Genomic DNA, 12,603 nt, shown 5'->3' with positions numbered 1-12,603 from the left:
AGTGTACAGTTCAGTGACTTTTGACAGATGTATACTTCCATGTACCACCCAAAGTGTAGAATATTTCCATCACCCCAAAAAGTCTTCTCATATTCCTTTACAATCAGCACTTTTCCCCCAAAAGTAACCACTGATGTGCTTTTTATCACTATAGATTTGTCTATTCTAGAATTCCATATAAATAAACCATACAGTATGAAATTGTTTGTGTCTGGATTCCTTCACTCAGCACAATGTTTTCTTCCCAAACATTTCATATAAAAATATTAAACCATAAACCAAAGTTGAAAGAATTTTACAGTAAACACCCATATACATACCACTAGATTCTACATTTGCTTTAGCACATCCATTTATTCATCTACCAATCCATCTTACTTTTTTATGTATTTTAAAGATTTCTCCTAAACACTTCTGCATGCATATCAGGCATAGTTATCCATGCTGTTACTTGAATCAGTTGTTTGCTCCCTTTTGCTACTGAGTAGTATTCTATTGTATAGATAAACCAATAATAGTTTATCCATTTGCCTGTTGATGGATATTTAGGTTATTTCCAGATTTTGGTTATTATGAATACAGCTGCCATGAACATTTGTATACAAGTCTTTTTATGAATATGTGCTTTTATTTACCCTAAGTTAAGTACTTAAGAGTGCTTTTGTGGGGTTATATGGAATATATAACTTTATAACAAACATCCAAACTGTTTTCTAAGTTGTACCATTTTACATTTCTGCCAACAATGTATTAGAGTTGCAGTTGTTCCACATTCTCACTGACACTTTATCAGTTCTTTTGATTTTAGTCATTCTGGTAGCCTTTTAATTTTCACTTCCCTGATAACTGATGATATTGACCAATTTTTCTGGTACTTACTGGCCACTTGTGTATCTTACTTTGTAAAGTATCTGTTCAAATGTTTTGTCCATTTAAAAAATGGATCATTTCTTTTATTATTCAGTTGTAAGAATTCCTTATATATTCTAGTTTATGCCCACTGTGAGATATATATTGGAAATATCTTCCCCTACTTTATGGCTTGCCTTTTCATTTTGTTAACAGTGTTCTTTTGATGAGAAGATTTAAAAAAATATATTTTTTTAAGAGACAGGATTTCACTCTGTTGCCCAGGCTGGAACGCACCAATCATAGCTCACTGCAGCCTGAAACTCCTGGTGGGCTCAAGTGATCCTCCTGCATCAGCCGCCCAAGTAGCTAGGACTACAGGTGTGTGCCACCATACCCAGCTAATTTTTTTTTATTTTTTGTAAGACAGGGTTTCGCTACGCTGCTCAGGCTGGTCTCAAACTCCTGGCCTCAGGGGATCCTCCCACCTCAGCCTCCCCGAGTGCTGGGATTACAGGTGTGAGCCACCATGCCTGGCCCAGATTTTAAAGTTTTGATGAAGAGCAATTTATAAATGTTTTCTTTTATGATTAATGCATTTTTGTGTCCTGTCTGAGAAATCTTTGCCTACCCCAAGGTTGCAAAGATTTTTCTTTTAAGAATTTTATATCTAGCACTCTGGGAGGCTGAGGTGGGCGGATCGTTTGAGCTCAGGAGTTTGAAACCAGCCTGAGCAAGAGCGAGACCCCGTCTCTACTAAAAAATAAAAAGAAATTAGCTGGATAACTAAAAATATATAGAAAAAATTAGCCGGGCATGGTGGCGCATGCCTGTAGTCCCAGCTACTTGGGAGGTTGAAGCAGAAGGATTGCTTGAACCCAGGAGTTTGAGGTTTCTGTGAGCTAGGCTGACGCCATGGCACTCTAGCCAGGGTGACAGAGCGGGACTCTGCCTCAAAAAAAAAAAAAAAAGAAAGAAAGAAAGAAAGAATTTTATAGTATTCGGTAAAGAAAAACAATTGAATATTCCAATATATAACACAGTAAGTCTCATGAACATGATGTTAAGCATAGAAAGAAAGATACAAAAGAATACAGTTTTCATTCATATAAAGTTCGCTCTTTTTAAAATTTTTTTATTTGCTTATCTCTGTTTATACTATTAGTCTCTTTTTTGGTTTAGTTTTTTTTTATTCATATAAAGTTCAAAAAAAGCCAAAACTGGCCAAGTGCCATGGCTCATGCCTGTAATACTAGAATCCTGAGAGACCAAGGAGGGAGGATTGCTTGAGCTCAGGAGCGTGAGAACAGCCGTCTCTACTAAAAATAGAAAAAAATTAGCCTGGGGGACGGCGCAGGCCTGTAGTCAGTCCCAGCTACTCCAGAGGCTGAGGCAGGAGGATCACTTGAGCCCAGCAGTTTGAGATAGCACTGAGCTATGATGATGTCACTACACTCTAGCTGGGGTGACAGAGCGACTCTATCTCAAAAAAAAAAAAACAAAAAAAAAACCAAAAAACAAACAAACAAAAAAACTAGTCAAAACTATACTGTTTAGAGATGTATACGTAAATGGTAAAATTTATAAAGAAAGTCAAGGAAGCAATTATCTCCAAAGTTAGGTAGTAGTTAACTTTAGAGGTAGGAAGTGGGTTATGATCAGGGAGGGGCACACAGGAACACTTTGAGATGTTTATATTTTATGTCTTGGGTGGTGGTTATATTGATGTTTGGTTTATACTTCTTCACTAACGTGTGTGTTTATATTTTGTGTACTTTACTGAATGTCTTTTGCATTTTACAATTTTAAACAGTCAACATTTTTTCAATGAAGATGTAACTTCAATATAATTCTTACTTTGAAATTAAAAAAAAAAAAGAAACTCAATAGAAGGGTTGGAAAATAGAGGAAATGTCCCAGAAGTATGGCAAATAAAAGCAAAGAAAAGCAGGGGAAAAAAATACAGAACAAGTTCAGAAGGCACAGTATCCAAAATAAGAAGAAAGAAAAAAATCCCAGAGAAAACAGAAGGGAGAAATCACCAACCAAATAAAGTAAGTATCCTAGAATTGAAAGATATGAGTTTCCAGATAGACAGCTCTGAGTGCCCAGCATAGTGGATGCAAATTGCAGATGCAAGGAAGGTACTGTGAAATTTCAGAATACTGAGGGCAAAGAAAAGATGCTACATACTTTCAGAGGGAAGAGTGGGGGGAAAAGCTCACATATAAAAATATAGGAATCAAAATGACTTTGGACAACTCAATAGCAATACTGACAGATAAAAGACAGTGGGGGAAATGCTTTCCACATTCAGGAGAAAACTAATTTCCAACCTAGAACATCTATGCTCAGAGTGAAGGTAATAAAGGCATTTGCAGACTGCAAGCTCTAACCCAACCTCAGGAAGCTACCGTGGGATGTCACTGAACCATAATGAGGGAATAAACCAAGAAAGAGAAAGACATGGGGACTGTAATACAGATGATTCACACAAAAAGGAAATAAAGAGAATTGTCAGGCTAATGGTTAAGAGAGATGCCAGGATGACAGCTGAGTACAGGAGTAAACCAGTCAAAACTGGAGCACAATGGCTCTGGAAGTGACTTCTCCAGGAACCTGAAATCAATATACACCTACATATCAATAAATTGAGATAAGATGTGGAAAACCAACAAAGAGCTTCGGATTGAACTATGTAGAAAACCAACAAAACAAAACCCCAGCACGGTGGCCTACGCCTGTAGTCCCAGCTACTAGAGAGGCTGAGGCTGGAGAATCCGAGCCCAGGATGTGGCAAGACACCCTCTCCAAGAAAAAAAAAAAAAATAAGAACACCAACAAAACAAGACAATTATTAACTCCAGAGTAAACTAAAAGTTGCGTACGAAAGTAAAAGTAATCATAGTTTGGTACATAACTTGGCCGTGACTATAGTAGTATAAGTACAGAAGATTAATTTAATAAAACCAGAATACAACTATCTTGGGAAGATGGAGAGATTAAAAAAAAAAAAAAAGAAAAGGTTGGGGGTGAACAAGGGGTGGGAGTAACAGAGAAAGAGAACTTATGTCTCCTCCTGGTTCTCAGCATTCCAGCCCAGGGCAGAGCCTCTGTTCCACCAGTGGGGCCGGGAAGGAGAAAGGGATTCCTCCACCTCTCACCCACACCTGAGGAGCCGTAGCGAGAAGCAAGATATGAAATGCTGACATCTGGTTCCCCGGACCGGAGCGGTGAGGAGAGGAACTCAGGGTTCTTGGTTGCAGCAGTTCAGAGAGCAGACTCTGTCTTCCTGAGCTGAGAGGAAGGAGGAAGTTCCGTGCAAATATCATAGACTGGCTTTCTGATTGAAGAGTTTTCGTAGTTTTGTTTTTTTTTTTTTGAGACAGAGTCTCACTCTGTTGCCCAGGCTAGAGTGAGTGCCGTGGCGTCAGCCTAGCTCACAGCAACCTCAAACTCCTGGGCTCAAGCGATCCTCCTGCCTCAGCCTCCCGAGTAGCTGGGACTACAGGCATGCGCCACCATGTCCAGCTAATTTTTTTTTTTCTATACAATTTTAGTTGTCTGGCTCATTTCTTTCTCGTAGATTTTTTTTTTGAGTAGATGATTTCCTCTTTTGCAGTTTGCCCTTTGGACCATTTACAAAGGCTTTTTACACGGCCGTTTGTTGTTTCATATAACTTTCACCGGACTCTGGGTGGGTCCCCCAAGCTCTTCTTGCTTGTCCTGCTGGTAGTCAATCTCTTGGTATTATTCTTGCAACTTTCCTGTAAGTTTAAAATTATTTCAAGAAACAATTTAAAAAAAAATCACAAGAAAGTAATTAGGAATAAATAGATTAAAACAGAAAGCACGTTCGCTTTTGCTATTTATTTTCCACACATCGGTAATAAACATAGCAGTGTTCATAATAACACCTGGACCTTCTTTAAACGTCCACGCTGGGTTCAAAGCTTACGCAGTCACAGAAACCCTGAGCAGGAAGCAGCGGGTTGGCAGTCTTGCCGGAGAGTATTTCAACTCAGACGAGTCGTCCTGGGGACTGGAGAGTGGGGTCTCCGAGCCTAACACAGTGAGTGTCGGGTATCAGACTTTTGTAGGGTGAAAGTTGAGATAGGTCCCGGCCGAGCCGAGGCCACCAGAGGGGGAGTGGGCAGGGAAGCGCTACGAAGAGTGATTGCCAGGGAACCACGTCAGCTTCCAGGCTTTCGGTTTCTTTGTTTCCAAGTTGTTTGCGCTCTTCGGGTGTCCAGGGGAGCGAGGGCTGACAGCCGAGCCGGAGGAGAGCCCCGGCACAGGAGGCAGGACGACGGTATGTGCCCCGCGCTCGAGCCCGTTGCTCCTGCGCGGGAGACCCGCCCGGACCCCGACCCCAGAGGCCGGGTTTCCTCATCAGTGTCGCCGCAGGGCCTGCGCGCGCGCCCCCCAACCCCGTCCCGCCTCTCGTCGCTTCTCCGGGACGCGGGGGTGCGGGAAAGGGGCCAGGGGAGAGGTGGGCCTTCTGGTAGGTGACTCAGTCCGGTGGTTTCCTAATCTCGGTTTGCCCCCTCGGGCACCCGGCTGGGCAGAAACCCCCGCCCCCGCCTCCACCCCCTGGCCCCAGTTCTCAGCCCCTCCCTGCCCCCTGCCCTGGATTCTCAGTAAGGCGGCCCGAGGCTGCCCGGATTCCAGGTGCGGCCCGACGGACCGGACCTACCCGGAAGCCAGCCTTGGTTAACACGGGCCACCGTGCACCCACAGGCAGAAAACTGACTGCGAGCTCTGGCGGCGGGTCCCCAGCGTCGAGTAAACTTTGCTTAAGACGATCTTGAGAGTTGCTCAACTCCTGGGGTGAACTATTGAAAAGATTTGGCAATTTCCCTTTTGAAAAGTTAATGGGAACGTAGACTTTTGCTTTTTTTTTTTTTCTTGCTTTTTTTTTTTCTTGTTGTAGACTCTGAGTTGTGTGTGTGTGTGTGTGTGTGCGTGTGTGTGCACGCAAGCGCCTTGACTCAGCAGTAGCCGCTGGCCCGGCAGAAATTTTTACTCTTTTGCAATATCCTGGTGGTGAAGTAGGTCAGGGTTGTTATTTCCCAAAGCTGTTTAATGTATGTATATTTTGGCAAATTGCTAGAAAAGCCTGCCTTGAAAAAGTTGGAAATGCTTGACTAAGTTTTTTAAAACCTTAAAATGAACCTCTTTTATTTTCCTCCCCTTCAGAAAGACTGCGAAAATGTAAGATGATTTCAAGGTGTTTGCTTGACTGTCCGGATTTGGACAGGCGGGCGTTTTCTTTTAATGGTAACAGTGGGCTGCAATAGGACAAGGGCCACTGGGGAATAAGTTTTTGACTCAAGGGGGCAGGGAGTAAGTTCAGGGACGACTAAGCTCTCAAAGATTTTTGAAATTTGTTCTGAGGCAATGAGGGCTGAAGCATGTGTAAAGCATTTGGACTTGGACAAACTGCGATAATACAGAACTAAAACTGGGCTCTGGCCTGCGTTATATAAGAGATTTCAGATAAAAAAGAACAGAACGTTGGATATTTTTCTTTTGGATGGTTGCCCTAGAGGAAGTTTCCTTGACCAAAAAACTTGAGTCAACTCCAAGATTAAAAAAAAAAAACGACTCTGGTTTGAAAGGGAACTTTGCTTGCTGTACAGAATTTTTCTTTTTTTGTTAACACTTGTTTTACTGATAGCTTTTAGGTCGAATGTACTGGTTACAATGTTTTTGTCTAGCGACATCCGGTTTTACATTTCTGTAACTGACAATTGCACTTCCTTGAACACTGGGTTCCTTGCTCCCTTAAACCTAGTTTCAAGGTGAATCCACCTTCAGGTCTGCTAGGGGCGCCAGGTGCTGCCCCAGGAGTCTGGCGCGACTGGGGCTGGGAGAGGTCACGGGCAGTGTTTTGAGCCTTGGCCAGGAGCTTCAAGGAAACTGTAACGGAAGTAGCTTGGCGCCGGGAAGTCCGGGGTCTCCCCGCCGCTCCTACTAGGTGGTGGTGGGGCGCTGCGGCGGCGCCCACTCCGTCTTGCTGGCCCGCGGGCCGCAGGTTAACTCCCTTCAGCGCCGCACAGGCTCTTTGGTCACGCGAGGGTAATTCTGCCACCCGGAGAGACACGCGCTTGGCCATGTGCGAGTGTCTACTACACGGGGCGGAGGATGCCTGTCCCCCTTGTGTGGGCGGCGCGTCACGCCTGTGGACTGCGTGGAGGAAACGCGAAGGGCCTCATCAGTCAAGTTGTAGGACGCTGGCAGGAAAGCCACTTCTTGACGCATATGACTCTCTTCCCCAGTTCCTCGTCGGGTCAGAAGCATTTCCAACTCCGGTTTTCCGCAGTGTCAGGTCTGAGCGTGTCCGAGATCCAGAGGGAAGAGCTGGCGGCTGCCTGGGCGTGAGTAGACCTAGAGTCTTGCCCGTCCCACTTCTCCCGACCCCCTTCCCGGGGCTGGTGTGGTCTGGGTTCTGGGGACGTCGGGACACTGTCCCCGATCCCGATCCCAGCAGAAAAAGATTAAGTCTCCCGCTTTCAGCCTTTGGCCTCTTCCTTGAGCCTTCTGGGGACTCACCCTCAACACTCTGAGCCCTGTTGCTCTTTTAAATCCCAGGAATGGACTCCGTTTGGGAATGGGGGCGCCCTTTAAGTCTGGTTATTTTTTCTTTGTAGAGCCCCAAGGGCTAATTAAACTCTAGTTTGTGGACTCAAATGCCTCCTTGCCTTTAATTCAGTGTAATCCTTCTTACATTTGTTGAGCTTCTTTGGGACAGACAGGCTGAGTTCTGGTTCCTGAGGACATAGAAATGGATCTAAACTTGGTTCCTGTTTCCATACTACCCAGTATGGTTGGGGGAGATCGGGCAAAGTTACATGCACAGGTAACTTGGAGTCAAGGCAGTCTAGACAAGGTCCACCGACCAGGTGACATAAGAGGAAGCCTTTGGGCCAAGGTGGGGCAGTAATGACACCTGACAGAAGGCAGCATGTAACCACATGCAGTCTTTCCTTCCTCCCTCTCTCCCTCCCTTTCCTCTATCCTTTTCTTCCTTTCTTTCGTTTCTTTCTCTTTTCTTCTCTTCTTTTCTTCTCGACAGGGTCTTGTTTTGTTGCCCTGGCTAGGGTGCAGTGGCATTATCATAGCTCACTGCAGCCTCAAACTCCTGGGCTCAAGCGATCCTCTCCTGAGTAGGTAGGACTACAGGCACATGCCACGACAACACCCGGCTAATTTTTGTATTTTTAGTAGAGACGGGGTCTCGCTCTAGGTAAGGCTGGTCCGTTTTTTAAAATTGTGTTTTACAACCTGCCTTGTTCCAAAAAAGATTCAAAGTGAAGTTTGCAATTCAGTTTATAAAAAACCATATCCTGGGCCGGGCGCAGTGGCTCACGCCTGTAATCCTAGCACTCTGGGAGGCTGAGGCGGGTGGATCGCTCAAGGTCAGGAGTTCGAGACCAGCCTGCGCAAAAGTGAGACCCCCCCCCCCGTTTCTATTAAAAATAGAAAGAAATTAGCTGGAAAACTAAAAATATATAGAAAAAATTAGCCAGGCATGGTGGTGCATGTCTGTAGTCCCAGCTACTTGGGAGACTGAGGCAGGAGGATCTCTTGAGCCCAAGAGTTTGAGGTTGCTGTGAGCTAGGCTGACAACGCCATGGCACTCTAGCCCGGGCAACAGAGTGAGACTCTGTCTCAAAAAAAAAAAATGTATCCTCCAAACTTTACAGAGTCAAGAAGAAAAGCTAAAAGCCTTTTATCAGAACCTTTTTTCTCTTTTTATTTTATTTTTTATTTTTATATAAATATTTAATATTAATAGCAAATATATAAAATATGTAATAATAAATATATAGATAATAAATCCATATTTATATATTTATTTTAATTTTTTTCTCTCTTTTTTTATTTTCTCTTTCTCTCTTGGGCTAGAGTGCTGTGGCATCAGCCTAGCTCACAGCAACCACAAGCTCCTGGGCTCAAGTGATCCTCCCACCTCAGCCTCCTGAGTACCTGGGACTGTAGACGATGCCACCTCTCGAAGCTTTATATTTGCAGTCTTTTGACGGTCTCCACTTCTAGCCACTTTGTCTTTATTTGGCCATTTAAGTTTTTGGCTAAATTGAACAGATAACTTCTACATAATTTTTCTCTTATTCTTTATACTGGGTTGTCATTCTTTGGTAATTCAGTACTTATGATAGAACTAAGCTCTACCCATTTGATACCACTTTCTCTGCATATTCAAGATGATTTGTGTCTTTTGCAGTGAACTCTTCAATTGGAAAAATTAATCCATATCATCTGTCTATACCTGCATACCTCAGTTTTTCAATATCATTGAAAAATCCTCTTGTAGCTACTTGCTCCAAGGTTTAAAATGTTTCCCAGTGTAATGACTTCCTTCAGTCATCTGACTTTACAAGTGAGAACCAAAAGCTTCCTTGTCTACTTGTGAAATTCTTGATTTTTTTTTTCCTTGAACTTCTTTTGGCTCTTCCCGTTGACTTATATATCTGGCTTTTTGTTTTCATTTTTTACTTCACTTGCAGCTTTGTTTTACAGAGTAGGCACTTGACAAATTTCTTGCTTTAATACTATTTAGTAAGTGAACAGACTCTCCGCAACAATGACTGAAATGTGATTCAGAGTTGAATGAAAAAAATTAATTAATTCCTTTAGCATTTACTGAGCACCTGCTGGTGCTATGGAACGAGAGCAAACAGATCTCCCTCTTCTTTCTGGAGCTCCCTTTCTAGTTGGAAAGATAGAAGCTGCAGCAAAAGTTATGCTCAAAACCTTGGCCATGGTATGTTATTGAAACCCCTAGTGTTCGAATTTTATACTTGACTTGTGTTCTATTTTAACCCATGGCTGGGTGATTTTAATCTGGCAAATAATTACAAGGCCGTGCTCTAAGTACACTGGTGGAGGTATTAATAAAATGTGTGGTGGCACAGGGAAGTTATATAGAGCACAAAGCTGTACCCCCAGAGAATCTATATCAGTTATTGTCAGCCTTGGCTTTCTGGCTAACATTCAGCCTAAATGTAGAATGAATCTGTCCCTTTAACCTAGGTAGTCAGCAGGGATGTCAAGGAACCTAGAAAGAGGAACCAGGCAAGGATCAGAAACGAGGCAACAGGTAAATAGGTACCAGGGATGGTGATAAGACAGAAGCAAACATGGATTTTCATTTTCTTCTCTACTTTTCTCCATTTTCCAGATTTTCCTATAGCAAGCAGGCAGTGGTTTTTATAATTAGAAAAAACAATGCTGTATAGAAAGAATTTTAAGAGCAATTTCTGATTTTGAACAGAGCTGTCTCCTTGGCCCTTAAGTTACAATGGAGAATTCATTGTATAAACTGAGCAAATATACCCACCGGGTTGAATTTTTAATTCAAGCTAATTTTCTCTAGATAAGCTTCAGAGAATGTTAAATATTTTATTTTATTGTGGCATAATTGATAGTATGCTATTCTCTTGGACAGATATGCTTGTTTCTTGAGCCACTTTTTATTCCTTTGATGAAAAACTTGAGGAGTAGGAATGCATGTCTTCCTGACTGCTCTTGCATGAGGATATACATCCAGTTCCTCTAATGGTGACATCAGATACCATTAAGGTGACATTTAGATAACCTAAAAAGAAGTGAGGCTGAGCCACAGCCCTTCTTCATACGACTTGGAATTGAGATCTGGTTTCTGAACTCACACTTTGCTGAAAGAGTAAAATTTGAAATCTTCCTTAAACTCAGGCAGCTTGACCTGTTGCTGAGTTTTCTGCCAAGGAAATTGAAGCCTGGTAATAAATTAATGAATGTAGCAAATGCATCACATTGTCCTATGATTTCCTCCATAAAGTGAATGAATACAGCAACCACTCACAGAAGAGTAGTTATATATTAAACTTGTACCATCTCATACAAGAAATTAGCAATTTTGAGGATGTTAGAGGGCTATCCGATTTAGGAAAAAAATACTTTAACTTTTAGGCATGTTTGAGTCCATCCTAGGAGAACTATACTACACATAGAAGACTGGGTTTGGGTTTGGCAAAAATGAAAACTCTGACACATAAATCTTAAGAGTCTTAGAAATTACGGTTTATTTTGATAAGTGCGAAGGATACATTTTTAGCAAAAGGTACTGGGGGTGGTCCTTTTTGCTAGGGCCAGAGGATATTTGGTGAGCTTGGTTGGTGACATTGTATTCTTCCTGTTCAAGGTGAGGTCCTGTCAGCTCCCAGGAGGTTTTGCATGGGGACTTGCCCAGCCTCTTTCAATCACATTGTAAGTCACCCTAAAACAATAGCATCACTCTCTCATGTACTAGCAAAAGCTTCCTTTCGCAAGCACTGTCTCCTGTATCTAACAACCAGGTTCCAAGTATGATCTCTTACTAAAGCACCAGCTCCATCTTGCTTCATTGTAAGTTACAAAAGGGTGAGTGGACATTACACATGTACATATCTGCTGCAACTGTGCAATAATGACCGGGCTGAGCGTGGCAGGTCTGGCCAGGGTCTACCACAGCCTAATGAAGATGAGTAAGAGCCTGTCTCTCCTCATGGACCTCTACGTATCACAGTACTCAACCGAGTCTCTTGTAGGATAGATTAAGATAAATGCTAGAAGAGAGTACAGTGCTACAAAGCAGGAAAGGATGGCTTGATTTGGGGATCAAGACAGGCTTATGGAAGAGATACCTTAAAGATGGGATAGAATTTCAACTGGCAGAGACTAAGAGGAAGGAAGGGACATTCCAGTGGAGGCAAACGCTTGAGTAAAGATACTGGGACAGAAAAATACTGTCCAGAGAACAGTGAGATATTTATTTGTCTAGAGTTCGATTATGGGTTGGGCCAAAGCCAGGTAATACTCTTAGTGCTTGGGCTATGTACGAGACATTTGCCCCAGCGAAATTTAACTTGAACAGGGCACTACATCAGCTGGATTTAGCTCTATTGCCCCGGTGACTCTGCCCATGTTTCTATATCCAGTTTGATGATTTATCATCTTTTGATCTAGATCCTTTCTCATTCTGTGACTCGTTCTCTCATTTTCTTCAGCCTATGTGCAGCTGTTATGAACCAGGGAGATCACTGGAGATAATGTTAGGTTGGGATTTGTGTGAGCTTCCCTGAGAATCACGAAAAGTCTGTTTTGTTTTTGTCCATTTTGTGTTGCTATAACAAAATACCACAGACTGGGTAATTTATAAAGAACAGCAATTTATTTCTCACAGTTCTAGAGACTGGGAAGGTATCTTGTCCATAAAAAATAAAAACCAAAGAAGTTCCTTTATAAAGGCTCCTACTCCCATTCCTGAGAGAAGAGCCCTGATGGCATGATCACTTCTCAAAGACCTCGCTTCTTAATCCTATCCCATTGGCAACACCTCAATTTTGGAGGGCACACATTCAAACCATAGAAGCCTCATTAAAAAATTTTATAAAATATGCGTTCTAATTTTGTGTCATTTTATAATTGGGATCATCTACTGTTGGCAGGCAGTATTGTTTGCTATGATTGAAATGCACTGCTTGTGAAGGCAAGTAATTTTTAAGGCATGTTTTTAGCCACTGGTAAATAATAATGATTAGTAACATCCCAAATTGGGTTGTATTGAGATGTTAGCTTCAGTTCATGGTCTTCTAGACTAAGTTTGAGTATGTATCTGCAGCATTACAGAAATCAGGAACCACATGATGATTTATTATTATACATCCTCATTTTAAATATTTTGAAGGGGGCGTAAAATGGCATTTTGTG

The 12,603-nt window shown here is 42.4% G+C and overlaps 1 protein-coding gene across 7 annotated transcripts in view; it reads left to right on the top strand.

The window, feature by feature from the left end:
* Positions 1-3,899: 3,899 nt before the first annotated feature.
* The window catches only part of CFLAR (CASP8 and FADD like apoptosis regulator), a 45,055-nt gene continuing 36,351 nt past the window's right edge, over positions 3,900-12,603 (top strand). The window contains exons 1-2 of one of the 7 annotated variants that reach the window (XM_069485579.1): positions 4,733-4,921; positions 7,131-7,229. The gene's annotated coding sequence lies outside the window, so the exon portion shown is untranslated. The other 6 variants (XM_069485494.1, XM_069485649.1, XM_069486079.1 and 3 more) reach the window with 6 other exon arrangements.

Source organism: Eulemur rufifrons, chromosome 1, assembly GCF_041146395.1.
Source record: "Eulemur rufifrons isolate Redbay chromosome 1, OSU_ERuf_1, whole genome shotgun sequence".
Lineage (NCBI taxonomy): Eukaryota > Metazoa > Chordata > Mammalia > Primates > Lemuridae > Eulemur > Eulemur rufifrons.
Note: the sequence above shows the minus strand (reverse complement) of the source record. Positions and strands in the feature narration are given on the sequence as shown.